At 43.1% G+C, this 24,317-nt stretch overlaps 1 protein-coding gene across 1 annotated transcript in view; it reads left to right on the plus strand.

Annotated features, from left to right (window-relative positions):
• APOO (apolipoprotein O) overlaps nucleotides 1-24,317 on the plus strand; it is a 113,883-nt gene that overhangs the window by 21,174 nt on the left and 68,392 nt on the right. The gene's annotated exons all lie outside the window — the stretch shown is intronic.

The raw sequence follows: 24,317 nt of genomic DNA on the forward strand, positions 1-24,317 counted from the left end.
TTCAGCTCACGCTCTAGTTTTGAACATTCCGCCATTCATTCCTATGGGACCAATTTCACCACAAAAATGCAGATATTTCGTGAACCATTCGGCGAAACGTTCCACAAAGTAATAGCACACCAATCGGGAACAATCCGCACGTTTCGGTATATTACTGTCTATGTAGTGTAAAAACTGTGGGAGGAGTTAGGGTGGTAAATTTGGCTATAATAAGAATATATATGTGAGATGACAGTAAGTGGTCTTGCCATGCAAGAACACTTAAATAGATATCCAACATGTCAAACCTTAAATTTGCGTGTGCTCGTGAAACAGCAACAAACTTTAGTACCCTATATTTTCTATAGACAACAATTTTAAAGCCCCTTATAGTTCATCAGTTTAGTGTTACGGAGGAGGTCTGGTGCTAGAATTATTGGTCTTGCTCTGGCATGCGCGGCGATATGTAACTTGTGTAGTGTATCGCAATCGTCGTTTTCATGTGTAGGTGCCCCAGCATGTGCTTTTACATTTGTGTGTGTGTACATATGTGGAGGGGGGCCTTGAAAAATTGGGGGGGGGGCAGTTATATGCTATGGTGCAACTTACATTTTTTAAAAAGAAAATTAACTTTTTTTCTTATCACATAGGGGACAAAAATTATTTTTGGTGAGAGGTTCTCTTTTTTTTTGAGAAACCTGGGGTCTAAAAGACCCTGGACATCTCCCCTGTGCTCCTCTGAATATAATGCAGTGCACATCGCACTGCATTACATTCTTTCCTGGCCTCGATAGCCTGGAATCTGACAACGGGGACCCGGAAGTGATATCACATCACTTCCGGATCAGGACAAGAAGGGGAGGGGAGTGGACGTGTCCGCTCTCCTCCCTCCTCTATAACCGCATCCCGACATACTGCCAGCAGCAACTTTCTCGCCCTGGGCCCGCAGATGGGCAAGTGGAGCCCGGGACATATAAAAGACGGGGCTGCGATGGCTGGCACTGTGGGCTGTGGGGAAGCAATCGGACGGCAGCGCTGCTGCCCAAATGCTTCCACCTGATAGGTGGGCCCTGCTGCTTACATGCAGCAGGGCTAAAGGCAAAAAAAAAACTACTTGCCCGGCACCCGAAACTACATGTCCTGGGCATCGGGCGATATGAATTGCACATCCCTGTATGAACATGAGAGCGACCATATTTGCTGGTCATATATGCGGTTTATGCTTTTTGCTTAGTAAAGCTTTACAGCAGCCTTGCTTTTATTCCCTCTTATTGTAAGTCTACCACTTGATTAACAACAATGCATTCTCTATACTAGCCCATAGTTGTCCAGTCCAAATATTTTTAGCCAGATGGGGCAATGATCTCAAGTCTATGGTGGCTGGCGGATGTCTGTCAGCCAACAGCTTATGGGGGTCAGCTGTCTCTCCGATATATACAGGTAGCAACTAGAGGAAGAAATCTGTAAATGTTGTTATTATAATACAGGATCTATACAGTGCCAAAGTTTGTGCCACGCTTTACAAAATAGGAGACAGTACAGTAACAATACAATTCAATATAAAGGGGTTAGGAGGTCTCTTGTGAGAGCTTACAATCTGAAAGGAGAGACAAGTGATACAAAAGGTACAAACAGTGGGAGGATGAGATGATGGAGAAAGTAAAATTCAGCTCTTAGGGCTCGTTCACACTAGGCTGTTTTGCCAACGCTTGCCAAACGCCCCTATAGCGTTTGGCAAGCGTTGGTCCGGTGTTTGCGGAGCGTTTTTAACGCTCGGCAAACGCTCGGCAAACGCCGCATGCGCGGTTTAGCGGCGGTTGCTAGGCGTTTGCCGAGCGTTAATAACGCCCCACAAACGCCTATAATGCATTTGAGTGGTGTTACCGCTCCGCAAACACCCCGCAACCGCACCGCAAACGCCGGCCGGGCGTTTGCGGAGCGGCACCATAGACGAGAATAGGAGGCTTCAAAGCCTCCTGACTCGACCAGAGGCGTCCGTTTTGCCGCAACACGACGGGACGCAAACGCTCCTGTTAGAACAGCACCATGTGCTGTAATGTGCAGAATTGGCAGAGGCGTTTGGGAAGCGGTAAAAACGCTTCCCAAACGCCTCTCTGCCGCCTGCACACAAGGCTAGTGTGAACGTAGCCCTAGGTAGAGGAAGGATAGCCTTCCCTAAAAATATGAGCTTTCTGGGATCACCTGAAGGCAGAGTAGGAGATGTCCAGATGGATTAGGTGAGGAAGTTACAGGGAATTGGAGAGGCTCTGGAGAAATCCTGGAGACATGCATGGGAGGGGCTGATTAGGGGGATAGAGAGCAGGAGGTCTTGGAAGAAGCAGAGGACCGTTGGTTTATTTTGGAATGATGTCATACAGTTCAAAATTACCTTATTTTTTTCATAAAACTGTACATTTTCTCATTTTAAAGTGGTTCTAAAGGCTTAAGGTTTTTTACCTTCATGCATTCTATGCATGAAGGTAAAAAACCTTCTGTGTGCAGCATCCCCCCAGCCCCCTCAATACTCACCTAAGCCCCCTTTCATTCCATCGATGTGCACATTGGCTCTCGCTGCTGTCAGTCACAGCGTGTGAGCCAATAAGAAGAGAGGGGCGGCGGGTCCATGAATGGACACACGGAACTGTGGGTGACCCATAGCAAGCTGCTTGCTGTGGGGGCACCTGACAGGAGGGAGGGGCCAGTAGAGCCTGCGGGTGCCCGAGGAGTATCCAGGCTTCTCTGTGCAAAACCACTGCACACAGCAGGTACGTTTAGACATGTTTATTATTTTTCTTAAAAAAAAAATAACTTTTAGAATTATTTTAAACATTTGGTCTGTCTGTTTTCTATTGTGAATAAAATATAGGTTTCTGTTTTCATATAGATTTTACACAGCATACAAACTTTTTTGGAATTGGGGTTGTAAAAATGTTTCACTATATGTATGATTTTTCCTACAGAAAACCACATTCGCAGTTAGGCCCTGTTCACACTGGCATTAGAAAGAGGCATTTGAGGCACATTTTTGCTGCACCCCGAATGCCTAGCACATCGGCCTACAGTGGATAATATAGACGTCGGACAGAGCTGTTCACATTTAAAAAACATGTAGCGTTTGTGTCATTGTGCCACAAAAGCTAAGCTACATGTCAAGTCTGCAAGGAGTTGAAGTTTGTCAACTCCTTCAGGTCTATGGTAACGTGCTATAGACACGCCTGTAGCATTTACAGGCACAGTAACAGCACATTTAATATGCATTTATCAAATATCAGTGAGGTGGAAAAAAAAACACTTCCCCCGTTAGGCTGCTTTCACACTACTCCATGCAAAAACTAAGTAAAAATGAATATGCTTTTTGCTGTGTTTCTGGTACATTTTGCACCTGTGAAAGAGGACGTGACTCAAAAAACGCACCAAAAATGAATCGTTTCAATGAGGAGGTGCGTTTTTGGTGCTGTTTTTTTTTTTACCACACCACAAATGCAACATGCAGGACTTTTAAAAATACGACTGGTGTGAAGAATTCTATAGAATGTAAAGGTCAAGCATTTTTCTTTCAGCTTTTGGTAAAGCCGAAACGGAAGAGTGACTGATTAGTGTGAAAGGGCCCTTAATAAAAGGAAAAATCACAAGAATGCAATTTTTTTAATGTGAAGTAAATGCTTTAGAAATGCACATTAATGATGTTGGCGTGTTATTTCGTGTTAGTGTCAGCATTATAATTTTTTTGCAATTGTGAAGTTAGCCTTAGAATTTTGCTTGAGAAAAGTTTCTATGCTGCTTCTTCTAAATTTTCTTGTCAGTTTGACCCCACTGACCATTAAAGTGGAAATCTAGGCAAAATATATATATATTTTTTTTCATTTCGTATAGAGCAAGGGAGGGTTATAACCCCTGTCAGATTTTTTTCGCCATCTGTGTCCCATTGCGGAGATTTCCCTTCACTTCCTGTCCCAGAGCCAAACAAGAAGTGAGAGGAAATCCCTGCAAATTAATGCAGGCCATAGACGGTTCGTTTATCGGCCGAATTTTCATCCGAAAGAATAATCGGCCGATATTCGCACTGTTAGTGGGGCAATGTCATCGGCTGATTTTTCGCGGTTCCTCCTCATTTCTTTTATCGGTCATGCTGAAAAATTTACGAAAAACGGACGATTTTCGTAAGCATTGGTGGCAACAGAACGACCGATTTTTTTGTTTTTCGGACGAAAATTCAGCCAATAAACGAACCGTCTATGGCCTGCATAAGGCTAAGTTCACATCTATGCGAATGGTGCCGCTGTGGATCCGCACAAAAATCTGTGGAGCCGCACCACCTGCACAGAGGAATGTGGACCCATTCTAATGGCACGCTGCCTGTTGTGGAAATCGCAACCATACTGGGAACCGAGGTTCCCGTGCAGGCTGCGTTTTCTGAGGAAGTACAGGGTCTTCTTCCTTGCGTGGCATGGGAGTCCATTCAAATTAATGGGATCTCGTGCCCGCGCAAAACACGGAACACAGATATGTGAACCAGGGGTAAGGGAATTCTTTGGGGACTCCAAGGTCACCAGAACCCCATTGATTAATCTTCCCCTAAATTACTTTTCTGGGGACAACCCAAAATTTGGGATTTTTCTTTTTACTTTCAGTGATAATGGTAAACAGGATAAATAGAGAGGAGGAATCTCCCTAACGGGGGCACAGACAGCAATAAAAACTGCCAGGTGTTCTAATCCCTCTCCACTATCCAAAACTAAAAAAAAAAGTTTTGTCTTTTAGTTCTACTTAAAAACATTGAGACAGGATACAATTGATCTGTTTTAAATCAACAAAGAAGCAGTTAAATAATATATTCATTACAAGGTCTTTTAGTGTGATTATGCATCTGTGATGGAAACAAGAGCCTTTGGTGTGTTGGTTGCTAGCCAGCATTTTCTGTTATGCCACAAACCATGAACAAAGGAAAACTCTTCTTTCAACTGCTGTCTGCGATTTAGCGTGGTTGCTAAGAACACCCACTCACAGGAACAGATCTCTGGACATTCTTGGTATATTAACTCCAGCAGCAGCCAAGTCCACGGGTAATCTTTCTTGGCACAACTTAATGTGAAATGTAACTCTGGGAAGAACTGCATACAGAAGCTGGATAAATCTTTTTAAACAAAGAAGGAAAAAACGTTAGGACTTCAATTTCCTTGGTTCTATTTTGGATAGTCTGTAGTCAAAACATTGTTTACCATAGGGATGTCACTAGTACTAACACTACATCCAGATAGTCTTTACAGTGAAGATATCATAAACTACTTAAGTGTCTCCTTTGAATGTAAACACTCTTGACTCTTTTCAGTAGTATTTACTGTTGTCTCTGGTCCTGCAACAATTGGGCTTAGGGCTCATTCAGACCCATCGTCCATGCTGAGGCACTTTTTGTTGTGTCTGCATCCACCTCAGAGCTGGCCGCAGGTAGCCTATAGGAGTGGATGGACACTGTCGCATTTCGGAATTGACATGCAGGCAGGAGCGGATGTACGGATCATAACACAGACAATGGGACTCATTTACTAAAACTTGAGAGTGCAAAATCTGGTGTAGCTCTGCAGAGAAACCAGTTAGCCTCTATTTTTATTAAAGCAAAGCTTAATTGAACAAGCTGAAGTTAGAAGCTGATTCTGAGTGCTCCAGTTCTAATAAATCTCCCCCATTGTGTATTTGGATCTGTGCACCTGCTCCTGCCCGCATGTCATATCAGTCAACTTTTCATGTACAGTTCTGCTGGAATTTTGCTTTAATCAATGCTTTCAGCCAATCGGCTGCAGCACTGATCGGTGTTTTCTGATTGCGTATGAGTCCCGCTGTCAGAATACAATAATACAGTGGGGACGATTTTCCCATTGACCTTGAATGTGTGGATGGGGAAATCTGCACTTTTTTGGGGGGACTGCGCGCATATGGCCAGCTCTAATTGACATTTCCCAGAGCATGGTTTTGATTTACCTTCTGAAGCCCCTTGACTGCATAGGCAATTTTCTTGTAAAGTTGAACTTGGCCTTTAATACAACAGCAATATAAAAGAGCTAGCAAGGTGAAAGTAACAGAACATATGATTGTATGTTAAACACTGTAATAGCCCAAAGTATGTGGTCACTGAAAATATACTATACCTTCTCTTTACCGCCAGCCATACACATTTATGTGGCCTCACGGCGGGTGGGCCTTAATGCCAAGAGGCCACATATATGCGTACTTAAGGAAAAACAAAACTCAAGAGCACACACTGTGCACACTCCCGCCACAGTTACTGGTGGCTAACGCAAAGCTTCCGATTTCTACTTGCGTGGGGAAACTTTCTGATCATATGACAGCCAGTCACAATCCCTGCCCCACCTCCAGGCATCTAAAACCTCTTTAAGGGCCAGGAGGTGCCGGCACCAAGGGGTGTAATTTGAAGGAAGCTGTGCCAAGACAGAGTTTTTGCTGTTTGTGCAAAAAGGTGTTCCTCCTACATCAGGGGTATCCAAACTTTCTAAGCAAAGGGTTAGGGGTATCCAAACTTTCTAAGCAAAGGGTCAGTTTATTGCTCTTCAGAATTTAGGAGGGGTCAGACTGTGGCCAGTGGGAGTAGAAAATGCCCTGACATCAATACCCCATTATTCGTTTTAATGCGAGTAATAGCACCCCATTGTTGATATCAGTAAAAGAATAGTGCCCCATTGATGGTGTCATTAGGGCAAATGGTACTCCATCATTGGTGTCAGTTGGTGGAATAGTGCCCCAAGGGCCAGATAAAGGCAAGCAAAAGGCCTCATCCAGCCCCCAGGCCACAATTTGGAATCCACTGTCCTACATGGTCATCAAATAAATTGCTGGCAAATCTATATTATTATAATTATATAAGTAAAAAGTTTTAGGATGTCACTCATTTAAGGAGCATTAATAAATGCAACATGCATGGCTATAACTAGTCTACTCTGTAGTCCCATCAGACACAGACAGTAAGGCATTTATAGACATTACGTACCCATAAAATGTTACCAGCAATTGTACAGTCTGTGGCTAGACCGTAACCTTGAGGTTGAGAATGTTTTTACTCTTCTCTCATGTTGATTTATTCTACTGCCTGTGTCCTTCTCAGAATTAGATGTAGCACACATTAGCAGTAACCATATTATTTTGTCTAAAGCCTCGGCATTCTGATTCACTTAGTGTACCCAGTGACCAACTTCTGGATATCAAGAGTGTTGTACTTCTTTTACATTAAAATGTCGTCAAACCCTGAAATTAAAAAAAGCTTATAGTGTGGCAGAGCTCAGCACTTCCCAGGTTTGCTGTGTGTGTTTTGTTTTGTTTTTTTTGCAAATCCTGTAGCTGCTTTGCATTTCATCTGCTAAAAAGGACTTTGCACAAGTTCCTGCTTTAGGGTGGCTCAGTGACCTTGCAGCATCCCATGGAGCCACCTCTGCATGTGCACTCCTGGCTGGGGCTACTGCATCCTTACAATCAGATACTAGAATTCCTACAGTGACAAGCCACTCCCCTGCTTCTGCCTCCTTTGACAACTTGATTTACAGCAGCTTAACCCCTTCTCGCAGCCTCCGCCTCCCGGCATTTTATCTGGATTGAAATGCCAGGAGGAGAAGGCGGGCATTCCGATCATGTGAATGCTGTGATCGGCTGATACAACAGTCACATGATTGAAAAGCTCCCAATCGCAAGTATGCAACGGGAGCTTTCTGTTACATGTTAGTTGCTGTGCTGGGATGTATTCTTAACTTGAAAGCATGTATTCTCAATGCAAAGTTCCAAATCTCTAAATTCCTGCTGTGATCTGACTTCCTGTTAGAAGGTGGCTACATTTGTCATCCATGGTTACACTGTGGGGGCAGAAAAACACAGAAAGGGCTAGTTCACACCAGATGCTGTCCTGTGCGTTTTTAATTTGCATCAAAAAGGCATGCACAGTGTTTTTCATGTACTTTAATGGCCCTAGTTTACACCAGTGCAGTGTAGTCAACAAAAGTAGACCATGCTGCATTTTTTCTATATGGAATGCATCTGGAACGTGGCAAAATACATGTAAACATACCAGAAACACATCGGATTAAGATGAAGAAATAAAAGGGGGGAAAATGTATTTAAAACGAACAGGAATGCATCAAAACCACGAGTAAACATGCATGCAGAAATGCTCCTGGAACATGAAAATGAAAATTACAAGGCCAGTAACCAAATACTGCTCAAACCATTTCTCGCACATGTAAAAATCAGCTTTTTTTTTACCAGAAAAAATTAATTAGAACCCCCAAACATTTTATATTTTCTGAAAGCAAAGGCTTTGGAGAATATAACGGTCATTGTTGCTTTTTTTTTTATGTCACACGATATTTGCAAAGCTGTTTTTCAAGCGCAAATTTTCAGGAAAAAAAACATTTAACACCTTTCCGCCCGGCCCATAGCAGACTGTCAGCCAGGTGGGAAACTCCTCCTTCTGAGTGGGCGTTATATGACATCCTGTCAGAAGGTGCTGCTTACATGGCCATGGGGCCGCGCAGCAGCACGATCTGTCACTGGCTGTGTCCACCTGACACAACCAGTGACAGATCACTACTTTAGGTCCGTGATATCCGAATGACTAGTATCCTGTAATGTGTTCAGTGCACGTGCTTCCCTGCCTGGAAGTTCAGGGAAGCAGCACAGAGCAGAGAGCTTTATAAATGGCTGCAATTGGAAAGAGAAGGGGATAACCACTTGCCTACCCAGCACTTCTACCCCCTTCCTGCCCAGGCCAATTTTCAGCTTTCAGCGTTGTTGCACTTTGAATGACAATTACGCGGTCATGCAACACTGTACCCATATTACATTTTTAGCATTTTTTTCACAAAAATAGAGCTTTCTTTTGGTGATATTTAATCGCCACTGGGGGTTTTATTTTTTGGACTATAAATGAAAAAAGAGCAAAAAATTTGAAAAACAAAAAGGGTTTCTTTGTCTCTATTATAAAATTTAGCAAATAGGTAATTTTTCTCCTTCACTGTTGTGCGTTGATGAGGCTGCACTGATGGGCACTGATAGGCAGCACTGATGAGGTGGCTCTGATGAGGCGGCACTCGTGGGCATTGATGAGGAGGCACTGTTGATGCACTGATATGCAGCAATGATAGGCACTGATGGGTGATACTGACAGCACCAACTGGAGGCACTGACAGATGGCACTGACCAGCGACACTGCTGGGCAGCACTGATGGTCTACACTACTGGGCCGCTGTGATTGGCCTTTTACCTTATCACGTGATGAGCTGTGTCCAAAGGACACAGCTAATCACCCGATAGCGCCAGGTGCTCGCTGCTGGGGGCACACAGGGGGTGGGTTCTGTGAAGGTGTCCATGGACACCCTCACAAAGCTAGACAACCACGCTGTAGCCGTCTTTCAGCTATAGCGCGGTTGGGAAGCGGTTAATCATACATATGCATGCTATGGGGTTGGGTGAAATTTGTGTATACATTGTTTATGGCTGCTATTTGTGCATGGGGGAGAGTTTAAGAGTGCATGTGTGTGCATTTATTCAGGCTTGGTCTGTTGTTTTCTACAAGGCCGAGCTTTTCTGGTATCCTTCTAGTGAAGTAAAGGATCAGCTAGTCATAACCAACACCAGAACGTAAGGAAAGTCTGTGTTTTAGCCCCCATTTACGTATGCATGTGTCCTCTTTATTAGGTACACCTGTTCAGTTGCTTGATAACACAAATTGCTAATCAGCTGATCACATGGCAGCTCAACTCAATGCATTTAGGTATCCAGACGTGGTGAAACGACTTGCTGAAGTTCAAACCGAGCATCAGAATGGGGAAGAAAGGGGATGTAAGTGACTTTGAACGTGGCGTGGTTGTTGGTGCCAGCAGGGCTGGTCTGAGTATTTCAAAAACTGCTGATCTACTGGGATTTTCACCCACAACCATCTCTAGGGTTTACAGAGAATGGTTCGAAAAAGAGAAAATATCCAGTGAGCGGCAGTTGTATGGACGAAAATGCCTTGTTGACAGAGGAGAAGAATGGGCAGACTGGTTTGAGATGATAGAAAGGCAACAGTAACTCAAATAACCACTCATTACAACCAAGGTATGCAGAATACTATATCTGAATGCGCAACACGTCAAACCTTGAAGAAGATGGGCTACAGCAGCAGAAAACCGCACCGAGTGCCACTCCTGTCTGCTAGGAACAGAAAGTGGAGACTACAATTCACACAGGCTCACCAAAATTAGACAATAGAAGTTTGGAAAAACGTTGCCTGGTCTGATGAGTCTCAAATTCAGCTGCAACATTCAGATGGTAGGGTCAGAATTTGGCTTAAACAACATGAAAGCATGGTTCCATCTTGCCTTGTCAACGGTTCAGGCTAGTGGTGGTGGTGTAATGGTGTGGGTAATATTTTCTTGGCACACTTTGGGCCCCTTCGTACCAATTGAGCATTGTTTAAACGTCATGACCTTTCTGAGTATTGTTGCTGACCGTGTCCATCCCTTTATGACTACAGTGTACCCATCTTCTGATGGCTACTTCCAGCAGGATAATGCACCATGTCACAAAGCTCAAATCATCTCAAACTGATTTCTTGAACATGACAATGAGTTTACTGTACTCCAATGGCCTCCACAGCCACCATATCTCGTTCCAATACAGCACCTTTGGGATGTGGTGGAACGGGAGATTCGCATCATGGATGTGCAGCCATCAAATCTGCAGCAATTGCATGAAACTATCATGTTAATACGGATCAAAATCTCTGAGAAATGTTTACAACAACTTGTTGAATCTATGCCACAAAGAATGAAAGCAGTTCTGAAGGCAAAAGGGGGTCGAACCCAGTACTAGCAAGGTGTACCTAATAAAGTGGCCAGTGAATGTAAATGTGGTCAGGGATGTTGAATCCATATCGCCCGACGCCCGGGACATGTAGTAAGCAAGCAGCAGGGCTCACCTGTCAGGTGGAAGCATTCGGGCTGCAGCGCTGCCACCGATTTCTTCCACACAGTGCCAGCTTCTCCTCCCCCCATGTGAACCTCCCACTGCGTGAAGTCTCCTAGGCTCCGCTTGTCCATCTGCGGGCCTAGGACCAGCTCACCACCATCGGCTAGAGGGGTGGGAAAAGAGCAGACACGTCCCCTCCACTCCCCTTCTTGTCCTGACCCGGAAGTGACGCTATGATGTCACTTTCGGGTCCCTGTTTAGAGTGTGATGTGCACTGCATTACATTCAGAGGAGCACAGGGGAGACATCTGGGGTCTTTTAGACCCCGGATGTCTCAATAAAGAGAACCTGTCTCCAAAAAAAATGTTTTTTTGTTGCAAAAAATGAAAGCTACACCCAAGCAAATAACATCCCCCACCCCCCCAGAAAAATTGAGGCGCCCTCCACCTGCCCATATACACACGTATAAACGTAAAAGCACACGCTGGGGTGCCTATGCATGAAAATGTTGATTGCGATACACATGTCACATACCGCTAAACACCCCAGAATGACAGCAATAATTCTAGCAGCAGACCTCCTCCGTAACACTGTACTGATGACCTATAAGGAGCTTTAAATGTGTTGCCTATAGAAAATATAGGATACTGAAGTTCACAGCCATTTCACTAGTACGCACAAATTTAAGGTTTGACAAATTTGATATCTATTTACTCAGTGCAACCTCATCTTTTATATTTTACAAAAAAATTGTGTAATTTATTGCTTTTATTTGTGCTCTAAAATTAACTTTTTACTGAAATTTTGCGGTAATATCATGCGACATAAAACATTGGAACTACTACTATTTTATTCTCTAGGGTGTTTGCTTTCAGAAAATATATAATATTTGGGGGTTTTATGTAATCTTCAGGCCTAAAATTATTTTTTAAACTTGTGCAAAAAATGCAAAAACGGCTCTGGCAGCGAAAGGGATAAAGGATAAGCCCAATACTCCCCTTTCCTGAGGAGCAGCCAATCAGTGCTCATTACACTGCAAGGACTCTCCCCTCCCTGCTAGTCCCTGGGTACAGTGCTGGAGACAGGCAGGGAGGTGAGGAGGAAATATATAGTGCAATATTAAAAATATTACCGTATTTTTCGCTCCATAAGACGCACTTTTTCCCCCAAAAAAAGGGGGGAAATGTCAGTGCATCTTATGGAGCGAATATAAAGCAGCCGGTCCGGTATTTCCGCTGCCGCCAACATGTCAGAATACCGGGCTGGCCGCTCAGCTCTTCTCTCCTGCAGGACCTTACCTGTTCCTCTGTCCAGCGCTGTAGTCTTCCCGTGCCGGCTTCTGTGACAGCTGGGTGCCCACTGCACATGCACGAGAAGCGCTGCGCTTTGTGAATGGTCCGGCGCATGACAGGTCCCAGAAGGCGCAGGGCCATTCACAAAGCGCCACCCTTCTCGCACGTGCGCAGTGGGCACCCAGCTATCACAGAAGCCGGCGTGGGAAAAAGCCAGCATGCCCACACTAAAGAAAGGACAACTTCAGGTACCCGCTCCCCCTCCCTCCCCAAAGGTCCACAGTCTCTTGGTCATCCCCTGTACTGTCTGCAGTCTCTGGTCATCCCTTGTACTGTCTGCAGTCTCTGGTCATCTGTACTATGTCTGCAGTCCCTGGCATTTTCCCTCTACTATGTCCGCAGTCTCTGGTCATCTGTACTATGTCCGCAGTCTCTGGTCATCTGCACTATGTCCGCAGTCTCTGGTCACCTCCTGTACTACACCATGTTCCAAATTATTATGCAAATTATATTTTTCTCATTTACCTAAATAATTGATGTAAATAACAGTCAGCATAATTCTCATGTTATCAACTATTAAGAGTACAATTCAAATTTTATTGAACAAACCTCCTAATGATAACACTATTTTTTTTAAACATAAAACACTTACAATGCACGGTTCCAAATTATTACGCACAGTAAGTTTCAAAACACTTTATAGGTTGTAAAGAACTGGAAATTGTCATTTGTTGTGTTTGCAGCATTTTTACTGAAATCAAAAGCTATTTCAATCAAACTTTTAACAACATTTTAACTTTTTAAACATTTTAACAGGTCACGTTACATTGTAACATAGGACCCCTTATTTGATAGCAGCTTCACAAGTCTTGCATCCATTGAACTTGTGAGTTTTTGGACAGTTTCTGCTTGAATTTGTTTGCAAGATGTCAGAATAGCTCCCAGAGCTGCTGTTTGGATGTAAACTGCCTCCCACCCTCATAGATCTTTTGCTTGAAGATGCTCCAAGGGTTCTCAATAGGATTGAGGTCAGGGGAGGATGGAGGCCACACCATGACTTTCTCTGCTTTTATCCCCATAACAGCCATTGATGCAGAGGTATTCTTTGCAGCATGAGATGGTGCATTTTCATGCATGAAGATGATTTTATTACGAAAAGCATAGTTCTTCCTTCTGTACCAGGGAAGAAAGTGGTCAGTCATAAACTCCACATACTTTGCAGAGGTCATCTTTACACCTTCGGGGGCTCTAAAGGGGCCAACCGCTCTGTTCCCATGATTCCGGCAAAAAACATGACTCCACCACCGCCTTGCTGACATCGCAGCCTTGTTGGAACAGGGTGACCGTCCACCAACCATTCACTACTCTATCCATCTGGACCATCCAGGGTTGCACGGCACTCATCAGTGAACAGGACTGTTTTAAAATTAGTCTTCATGTGCTTTTCTGCCCAATGCAGCCGTTTCTGCTTGTGAGCATTGGTTATTGGTGGCCGAATAGAAGGTTTATGCACAGTTGCAAGACTCTGGAGGACTCTACACCTTGATGTCTGTGGGACTACAGAGGCACCAGCAGCTTCAAATATCTGTTTGCTGCTATGTAATGGTATTTTAGCAGCTGCTCTCTTGATCCGATGCATGGATCTGGCAGAAATCTTCCTCAATGTGCCTTTATCTGCACGAACCCGTCTGTGCTCTGAATCAGCCACAAATCTCTTAGTAGTGCGATGATCACGCTTAAGTTTTCGTGAAATATCTATTGTTTTCATACCTCGTCCAAGGCATTGAACTATTTCACTCTTTTCGGCAGCAGAGAGATCCTTTTTCTTCCCCATATTGCTTGAAAATGGTGCTCTGCTTAATAATGTGGAACACCCTCCTTTAGTAGTTTTTCCTTAAATTGGGCTCACCGGCCAATCTAATTATCACAGGTGTCCGAGATTGTTTTCAGTGATCAAAAGAGCCCTGACACACAATGCCATCCATGAGTTAAACTGAAAAACAAAATATTTCATCTTTGTGACACTTAGAATTGCATAATAATTTGGAACGCGGTGTATGTCCGCAGACTCTGGTCATCTCCTGTACTATGTCCGCAGTCTCTGGTCATTTCCTGTACTGTGTCCGCAGTCTCTGGTCATTCCCTGTACTGTGTCCGCAGTCTCTGGTCATTCCCTGTACTGTGTCCGCAGTCTCTGGTCATTCCCTGTACTGTGTCCGCAGTCTCTGGTCATTCCCTGTACTGTGTCCGCAGTCTCTGGTCATTCCCTGTACTGTGTCCGCAGTCTCTGGTCATTCCCTGTACTGTGTCCGCAGTCTCTGGTCATCCCCTGTACTATGTCTGCAGTCTCTGGTCATCCCCTGTACTGTGCCTGCAGTCCATTGGTTCAGAATATTTTCTCTGCAACTTTAAGCAGGGGTATGGATTTTAGGAAGCTGCCTGGGCACTGAGCCCAGCCCCGCACTGAGATATCCAGCAGTATGCTTTGGAACAATTTCTTTTGTTGATTGCTACTTTTTCCAAACAAAACATTTCTCCTTTTCTTCAGAAAGTTCCAGTTTCAACTCAAAATAATCTTTTGGAATTAGAAGTGACATATATGGTATTGAAATGATGAGTTCATTTTGCCAAACAATATATTTTTCTTTGTGTATAATAGCTCCTGTTCAGTGTTCACCTTCTGAGGCCTGGCTTTAGGTCAGCCATTCTCAACCAAGGTTTCCATGAACACTAGGATTCCTCCAGAGATTCTTAGGGGTTTCCTTGAGCTGTGGTTGATTGATCTCCTATCTGGTGCCTGCAAAGTTCTGGTGCCAAAACAATTTGGCACAGACAACAGCATGGCACCAATGATTCTTTTAGTTCTCTGTAAAGCCGGCCATACATGGGTCGAATTCTGAAAATAATTTTCTTGCAAAAATCTTTTCTAAGAATTTTTGTTCGCATTTCGCACCAGTAGTGGGCCAAAGCAACAACCGATTTTCGAGCGACCATCGAATTTGAGTAAACGGGCATGTTGTAAATTTCTTTGTTTTGAAAAACAAATTTCAATCAATGAGAATCGTGCAAAAAAAATGAAATCGAAAAAGAAATGAGCATGAGCTATGACCTGGAAAGAAAAGAAAAATCTTGGCCACAAAAATTCTATTCTGTAGCAACACAAGGTGAAATTAAAGGCTTGGTTGGTTGAATTTCAAAATCATTGGTGGCACCATCGGATTACAAAATGCACGAAAATTCCGATTTTCTAAAGAAAATTTGTTCGGAATTCGACCTGTGTATGCTCTGCATAAGGGTTGCATTCTGACCACCAATGTCCTGACCAATCATGGAAGGAGCAATCTTCACATTGACCCCAAATAAATGTATTTTAGCTGAGGTTCCATGAGATTTAAAAGTTATTTCAAAGGTTCCTCTGGTGTGTGAGTGTTCAGATCTTTGGCTACAGATGGGGAGTCTGCGCAACAGGTTTGACTAGAGTCTAGGGATATGACATTCACATGAACAGTCATTGTGTACAGTAATTATTGTCTCTTTCCCTGTTTTGTTGATTCAGTTTTAGCAGATGTACAGTTAGGGCCTGTTCACACCTAAACCTAAAAGTCTGTTGCGGTCTGTTATGGCACACCTTGACGTGTGTTGGGTTAAGGTAACCCAGTCATTATGAATGGGCTGTCAATGCACCACAACAGATGAGAAACCTGAACAGCCCATTTTTACCCTTTGATAACTGAGTGTAAAACAAATCCGAATCCAGTATTTGGCATGTGTTAGTAAAACTGGACATATCAAATACTGCAGCTGAATAATACATTGTTTATTTGAGAACAAATTGGGCCTTTGTTTGGTAATAAATGGTAATGGATATCTCCTGATTTTTAATTTGTTATCAATAGAAAACTGGCCCAAAAAAGTAAAAAATATTTTTTTCATTTAGCTGTAAATTTCTTGTCATTACTATGACCCACCAGCAAAAATAATCCTGAAATAAAGTCTCCTACTCCTAATGTTTGTGGCAATACCACATATGTTTAGTTGTTTGTACCCGTAGCAAAGCCCAGAAACAATAGTATGCATTTTGGATTTATTTTCCTATCTAAACTCACACTAAATTAAAACTTTTTTTTAATACTACCTAATACACTTTGACCCCAACAGAGACCTTTTACCCTGTCTGTGACCTTCGACCATGGCCTTGACCAGGGGTGGGCAAACTTTTTGACTTGAGGGCCGCAATGGGTTCATATATTGGACCCGGGGGCCGGACCAAGAGTAGATGAATGATGTATGTGTCATCCATAGTAAGTATAGTAATATTCCCCCATAGTAAGCATAGTAATTCATCCCCCATAGTAATTCATCCCCCATATAGTAATTCATCCCCCATATAGTAATTCGTCCCCCATATAGTAATTCATCCCCCATAGTAATTCATCCCCCATATAGTAATTAATCCCCCATAGTAATTCATCCCCCATATTATTATTATTATTATTATTATTATACAGTATTTATAAAGCGCCAATAGTTCGCTCAGCGCTGTACATTACAAAGGGGACAGAACATGTGACAGAACAATACCAATACAATGTGATACACGAGGGGTTCGAGGGCCCTGCTCTTTCGAGCTTACAATCTAGGAGGGAGGGGGTGGTGGCACAGGAGGAGATAGCTGTGGGGGATGGAGTGGTAGGAAGAGTGGAGGAGGTTGGCATATAGTAATTCATCCCCCATATAGTAATTCATCCCCCCTATAGTAATTCATCCCCCATATAGTAATTCATCCCCCATATAGTAATTCATCCCCCATAGTAATTCATCCCCCATATAGTAATTCATCCCCCCTATAGTAATTCATCCCCCATATAGTAATTCATCCCCCCTATAGTAATTCATCCCCCATATTAATTCATCCCCCATATTAAGTCCCCCCTGTGTCAATTCACTTACCTTTGCTCCGCGCGTTCCTCTCGCCGTGTTCCCGCGCCGTTTCGGTGTAGCATGAAAATCTGTCTCCTATGAGGATCTGTCCCCCTCGACGTATCTGCGCATGTGCCAGTTTCAGGCATTAGCAGCCGACCGGCGATCTCCGGCACATGCGCAGATACGTCGAGGGGGACAGATCCTCATAGGAGACAGATTTTCATGCTACACCGGTCTTCAGGGTGGACTGTGAGAGGAGCCTAGCGGGAGCCTAGCTCCGCGGGCCGGATTAAAAGGTCCGCCGGGCCGTAGTTTGCCCATTGCTGGCCTTGACCCTGACACTAACCTAGATCAAGCCCTGATCTAGCAATTTCTTCTTTATTTTTTGTTGTGGTTTTTACTTTCGTCTCCCCTGTGTAGGATATAAGTCCTCATGCACACTGGACATTTTTACAGCGGCTGTTTTGGCTTTTTACATTTTTTTCTACAGCTAGTCAACCCTCCATGCACACATAGACTGTAATCAACGTTTTTTGGCTGGAAAAAAAAAATCCAGAACTAGTGGGTTTCTAGAGGAGCTTTTTAGCTGTAAAAATGCTCGAAGACTGAAAAATGCAGCAAAACGCTTTAAAATGCCGCAAACCAGCGTTTTTGGACTTTTTTTGAGCAAAAAAAAAGCAAACACGGGAAAACGCAGCTAAAAGCTAATGCAAAAAATGCTTTAAAAAGCTTAAACACTCACGTTTTTAACGCGACTTTACACAGCTAATATTAACAGTGTTAATTAAACACCCAGTGTGCATGGAGCCTAAAGATGCAATGTGGGGAATAAACAAAGAGTGATGCAAGCATAAAGCTTTCAACCATTATTCTATACTGAAAAAGCCAAGCAGATGCTGTTCCTAATTAATAAACAGGGCGCAAGCCCATCTGTTTGTTAGGAATGATCTGTACTGTTTTCTATGCCATGTCTGTGTCTGACATGGCATACAGTTCAGGAGAGCCTAGCAACAGTTTTCTGCTTTAGCTCCCTTTACCCTAAACTGTCCCCTTACCCAGCCAAGAGCGAGAGGGAGGAGGAAAGCTGTTCAACATGCCTTTCACAGGCATATCATTAGAAGGAAAAACTCATACAGTGTAAACACTGCACAGGAACGTGAGCTGTCAGTAGACAGGACACGTCATACTCCAGACCCAACTTGGCAAGGACGTACAAAAGTTTTGCATACTGAAAACTTCTGCAAGTTACCTTGTTAATTAGTCTCAGTTAGTCTTAGAACCCACATCATTTTTCATTTAACGCTAAAACTGGTGCGGATAGTCAAGAGAGACCTAAAACAGGTCTATTTGTAAATGTGGCACACACCACTCTAGACAGATTCCTGCACAAGTTTTCTTTGTAGTAAGCTTTGTTAAATCCCCAGAATGTATCTATTTCTCCATTCAGAGGAGAAAGACAGTACAAAGATGGATTTTGTTGAGTTATCGCTGTCACGGTGATCTTGTCATTGAAAGCTAGTCCCGGCTCCAGACCCTTAGTACGAGACCAGGAGCTATCAGAGACAGCTTAGTCTCTGTGCTGGTGCCACCATAGCCACTTTTAAGCCACCATACTAAAAGTGTTTTATTCATGACTTCTAATGGTCAGAAACATTCCCGTCTATAAAGTCAAGTAAGAGCTCTGGCCTAAACCAAAAATGCGCATATTTTTAATTAGATCTCTAAATATACTGCTCAAAAAAAGTAAAGGAACACTTTGAAAACACATCAGATCTCAATGGGGAAAAAATATCATGCTGGATATCTATACTGATATGTACTGGGTAATATGTTCTGCACATAAGGATGCCCCATCGTTGGATGGAAATGAAAATTATCAACCTACAGAGGACTGAATTCAAAGACACCCTGAAAATCAAAGTGAAAAAATGATGCAGCAGGCTAGTCCAGTTTGCTGAAATTTCATTGCAGCAACTCAGAATGGTACTCAGTAGTTCGTATGGCCCCCACATGCTTGTATACATGCCTGACAATGTCAGGGCATGCTCCTAATGAGACGACAGATGGTGTCCTGGGGTATTTCCTTCCAGATCTGCAACAGGGCGTCACTGAGCTCCTGGACAGTTTGAGGTGTAACCTGGTTGCTTCGGATGGACCAAAACATGATATCCCAGAGGTGTTCTATTGGATTTAGGTCAGGCAAGCGTGGGGGCCATTCAATGGTATCAATTCCTTCATCTTCCAGGAACTGCCTGCATACTCTCACCACATGCATCTGGAGGAACCCAGGACCCACTGCACCAGCTTAGGGTCTGACAATGGGTCCAAGAATTTCATCCTGATACCTAATGGCAGTCAGGGTGCCATTGTCTAGCCTGTAGAGGTCTGTGCGTACCTCCATGGATATACCTCCCCAGACCATGGCTGACCCACCACCAAAATGGAATGATGCTGAATGATGTTACAGGCAGCATAGCAATCTCCACGGCTTCTCCAGGACCCTTTCACGTCTGTCACATGTGCTCAAGGTGAACCTGCTCTCATCTGTGAAAAGCACAGGGCATTAGTGGTGGACCTGCCAATTCTGATAGTCAATGGCAAATGCCAATCAAGCTCTATAGTGCCAGGCAGTGAGCACAGGGCCCACTAGAGGACATCAGGCCCTCAGGCAACCCTCTGTTTCTGATTGGTCAGAGACATTCATACCTTTGGCCTGCTGGAGGTCATTTTGTAGGGCTCTGGCAGTGCTCATCCTGTTCCTCCTTGCACAAAGTTCTGCTGATGGGTTAAGGACCTTCTACAGCCCTGTCCAGCTCTCCTAGAGTAACTGCCCATCTCCTGGCATCTCCTCCATGCTCTGAAGACTGTGCTGGGCAATGGCGCGTATTGATGTGCCATCCTCGAGGAGTTGAACAGCCTGTGCAACCTCTGTAAGGTCCAGGTATCGCCTCTTGTTACCAGTAGTGACAATGACCCTAGCCAAATGCAAAACTAGTGAAAAACAGTCAGAAAAGATGAGTAGAGAAAAAAATGTCAGTGGCCTCCACCTGTAAAGCCATTCCTGTTTTGGGGGTCATCTCATTGTTGCCCATCTAGTGCACCTGTTGGTAATTTCATTAACACGAAAACAGCTGAAATTGATTAACAACCCCCTCTGCTACTTAACTGACCAGATCAATATCCCAGGAGTTTAATTGACTTGATGCTATACTCTGATTAAAAAGTATTCCTTTCTTTTTTTGAGCAGTGTATAACAGATTCTCTTACCTCTTAGTATGTGCAAACAACAAGTACAATTACTGTTACCATTCTTATAGTTACCAGCAAACTTTCATTTTTCTTATATTCTCTTTTTATTATTTGGTTTCTGAGAGTAACTATGTGACAAATCATTTCCCAGGGCAATTATTCCCCCTCACTGGGTAATTTATATATGGTGGTGGGAGAGGACACTCATCTTTGGGGTTAGCAACCTATTTTGTCAATTTATCAAATTTTATTTTCATTATAGTCATGATTTGATATTAATTTGTTCTAAAGAAGATGGATTAGTTTTTGTTGTATTTACCGGTAAGTGATAATAAATTACATTTTTTATTTACTAAACAGATGAATACCTGGTCAATCTCTGTTTTTAGATGTGACCCTTATTTGTGTGGATTGTTGGATTGTTTTTGAATTGTATAGGAAACCTTTATTGGGTAATAGCATTCTATAGCTGATTTAGGCCATCACCAGCATACTGTAAGGGGTGTACTGAACAGGTAGTTTTTAAGGTTACAGTCGATATGTATAGATGAAGCCAATTTTGACAGGGATAATCTTTTTTTTAAATAATTGGAATATGAGCTTTATTATTCAGTTTGTTGAATTTGCAAGCATTCATGTTGAGGGCAGATTTATTTTATTGTGCTGTTCTTGCATTAGGATGCTTGCATCTATATGTTTTAGATGAAGTTTTCTCTTTTTTTCCCTTTTCTCTGAAATCCTATTGCCTCACTTTCACCTGCAATCATTTAGACTGAACAATAATTTTAATTATTAAGTATGTACCGCCCCTAATTTTGTGAGCTGTTATGTTATATATATGCTGTTCTTTTTGATGTAAGCTTTGACAAGGGCTGTGGCCGAAATGCGGAATTTTATGGATTCCATGTCCTCTACTGTGTGCCAATAAAGCATATATGATAAGGATATGAGTTGCCGGCTTTTCTGTCACAAATTTTGATAGGGAAGCTGTCAAATACCGTGGGACATAAAAAATTGCATCACCTAACATTTTATTCTCTAGTGCCTCTGCTTAAAAAAAAAAAATATATATATATATATATATATATATAATTTTGGGAGGTTCTAAGTAATCTTCTCTACAATTCGCAGATTCACAGGACCACTACGATTAAGCCCAATGTGGGTTAAACCCACAGAGGGGAGTGACTGTTGGACAGGGTTTTGAGCTGATGCCTGTCTTTTATTTACTTCACATGGGAGTTGAATACAATGTGTGGTGACAGTTGTGTGCTATATTGTATCTTGGAGCAAGATGTGCTGTGTCTCTGCCAGCACCTGAATAGAGTGTAAACCTGGGAGACTGATACTGCGGGCTTAGGGCAGTGCTGACCTGTAATAGTTTTGATGTTTTTCATGTGTGTGTATGTGTGTGTGTGTTTTGGTGTTGTTGCTTTGAAATAGGCATTGAGACTGAATTATTCAGCTGTGCAAATTAATATAGTGTTTGATTGAACACATTTATAAGCACGATCGGTATGCTATGTTTAAGCGCTATTTAGTGTTAAACTCGTAAGTAGTCTCCTTTTTCCCTCTGTTTTGCCCTGTTTCTATGGACTTGTATGTAGAAAGGTGATTTTATTGGAGTGCAGTCATCCACTTATTTATTGCATTTACTCTTCAGTTACTTGCTGGAATGGCACCCATTTTTTTGTGGCAGATAATAATGGACTGACATGGAGTGGTACTTTCCTTTTTTTTAATGGCATGGTCAGTTTCCATCTCTGCTCCTCTTTGGAGATACAGGCTGCCTTGCCTGCATCTCCTGTAGTCAGTTCATCCACCAAGCCTCTCACCCATCACTGCTGTTTTGATTGACAGCGTCTCCCAGCTGGAGCCTTGCTGTCATAACAGAAGCTGCTGCTAGCATGTACAGACATTCACAACTGTAGCCAGTCTCAGCATGAATCAGCATCCACAGACTGGGACATATGTTCCCAACTGTGTATGAAGTCATAAACAACCCTCCCACATTGTAATTTTACAGAAGAGATACATCTAAAGGTATGCTGTGCAGTGACTGTAGAACAAAAGCTCATTAAAAATTACAAAAAGTTCATTTGTGACCTAACTAAATGCAGTTTTCTTAAACCGTGAATGTTTCCTTTACTCCTATGTTCTTTTGGTGTTGTGCATTCACGTATAAATAATATAACTTTTTCCCACCCAGCCCTGATGTCTCTTTAATAGGGTCTTTACTCCGGGTGGGAAGGACCAGCCGACCTCTGTGCCCATGAGTGGGGCCAGCTCCTGATAATTAGCAGAGACCAGGGGCGGACTGACAACTCATGGGGCCCCCGGGCAATAGGGCATCATGGGGCCCCTGTGCCCTTGCCCACACTCAAACCACACCCAAAAAAGCCTATGAAAGGTACCAGGGACATCTCATGGGGCCCCCTACTGACCCTGGGCCCTCGGGCAGTGCCCGAGTTCCCAAATGGTCAGTCCGCCCCTGGCAGAGACAGCTGTCTCTGACAGCTTGGTCAGTGTGCTGGTAGCGCACAGTGAGCACGTTTTTAGCACAGAAAGTCCTTCTGCCCATGGAAGTATACAGTCATGGCCAAAAATATTGGCACCCCTGCATTTCTGTCAGATAATGCACCACTTTGCCCAGAAAATTGTTGCAATTACAAACGATCATGTTTGTTTCTTTTGTTTGTATTGGTATGACAGAAAAAGGTGGAGAAACAAAAAGCCAAATCTGACACATTCCACGCAACACCCCCAAAATGGACTGGACAAACTTATTAGCACCTTCTCAAAAGTGTAAGAAATAATTGCATTCCAAGTTGGTGATGCTCCTGTAATTTGTAATTAAACTCACCTGTATCAATTAACAAGTGCTGACAATCTAGAAATCACACCAGCAACCAGTTAAAATGGCGAAAAATTGACTCAGCCTTTTTGTTGTGTATCTCTGTGTGCCACATGGAGAAGAAAAAAGAATAGCAAAGATTTTTATGAGGATTTGAGAACAACAATTGTGGAAAAGTGTGGACAATCTCAAGGTTACAAGTTTATCTCCAGAGATGTTCCTGTGTCCACGGTGTACAACATTGTCAAGAAGTTTACAGCCCATGGCACTGTAGCTAATTTCCCTGTCTGTGGACGAAAAAGAAAAATTGATCAAAGATTGCAATGAAGGATTGTTCGATTGGTGGATAAAGAACCTCGATCAACTTCCAGACAAAATCCAGCTGACCTTCAGGCACAGGGTACAACTGTGTCAGCTCGCACTATATGTTGCTTTCTGAATGAAAAGGGATGCTATGGCAGGAGACCCAGGAGGATCCCACTGCTGACACAGAAACATAAAAATGCTAGATTGGAATTTGCCAAAACTTTCCAAAGGAAGCCAAAAACCTTTTGGGAGAATGTGCTGCGGATAGACAAAAAACAATTACAGGTTTTTGGTAAAGCCCATCGTTCTACTGTTTTAAGAAAAAGCAATGAGGCCTTTAAAGAAAAGAATACAGTCCCTACAGTCAAAGTGGAGGTTCACTGATGTTTTGGGTTTGCTTTACTGCTTCAGGCACTGTATGTCTTGATTGTGTGTATGGCATTATGAAATCTGAAGGCTACAAAAGAATTCTGGGGTGCAATGTAAGTCCCAGTGTCAGAAAGTTGGGTCTCTGTCAGAGATCATGGGTTTTACAGCAAGACAATGACCCAAAGCACCCGTCAAAAAGCACCCAGAAATGGTTTAAGACAAAGTGCTGGAGAGTACTCAACTGGCCAGCAATGAGTCCAGATCTCAATCCCATAGAGTACCTGAGGAGAGATCTCAAAACAGCAGTTGGGAAAAGGAACCCTTCCAATATGAGAGACCTGAAGCAGTTGACGAAAGAAAAGTGGTCCAAAATTCCAGTAGAGTGGTGTAAAAAACTC

Source organism: Staurois parvus, unplaced genomic scaffold (assembly GCF_062004578.1).
Source record: "Staurois parvus isolate SC_StPar_1 unplaced genomic scaffold, SC_StPar_1.0 ptg000029l, whole genome shotgun sequence".
NCBI classification, from domain to species: Eukaryota; Metazoa; Chordata; class Amphibia; order Anura; family Ranidae; genus Staurois; species Staurois parvus.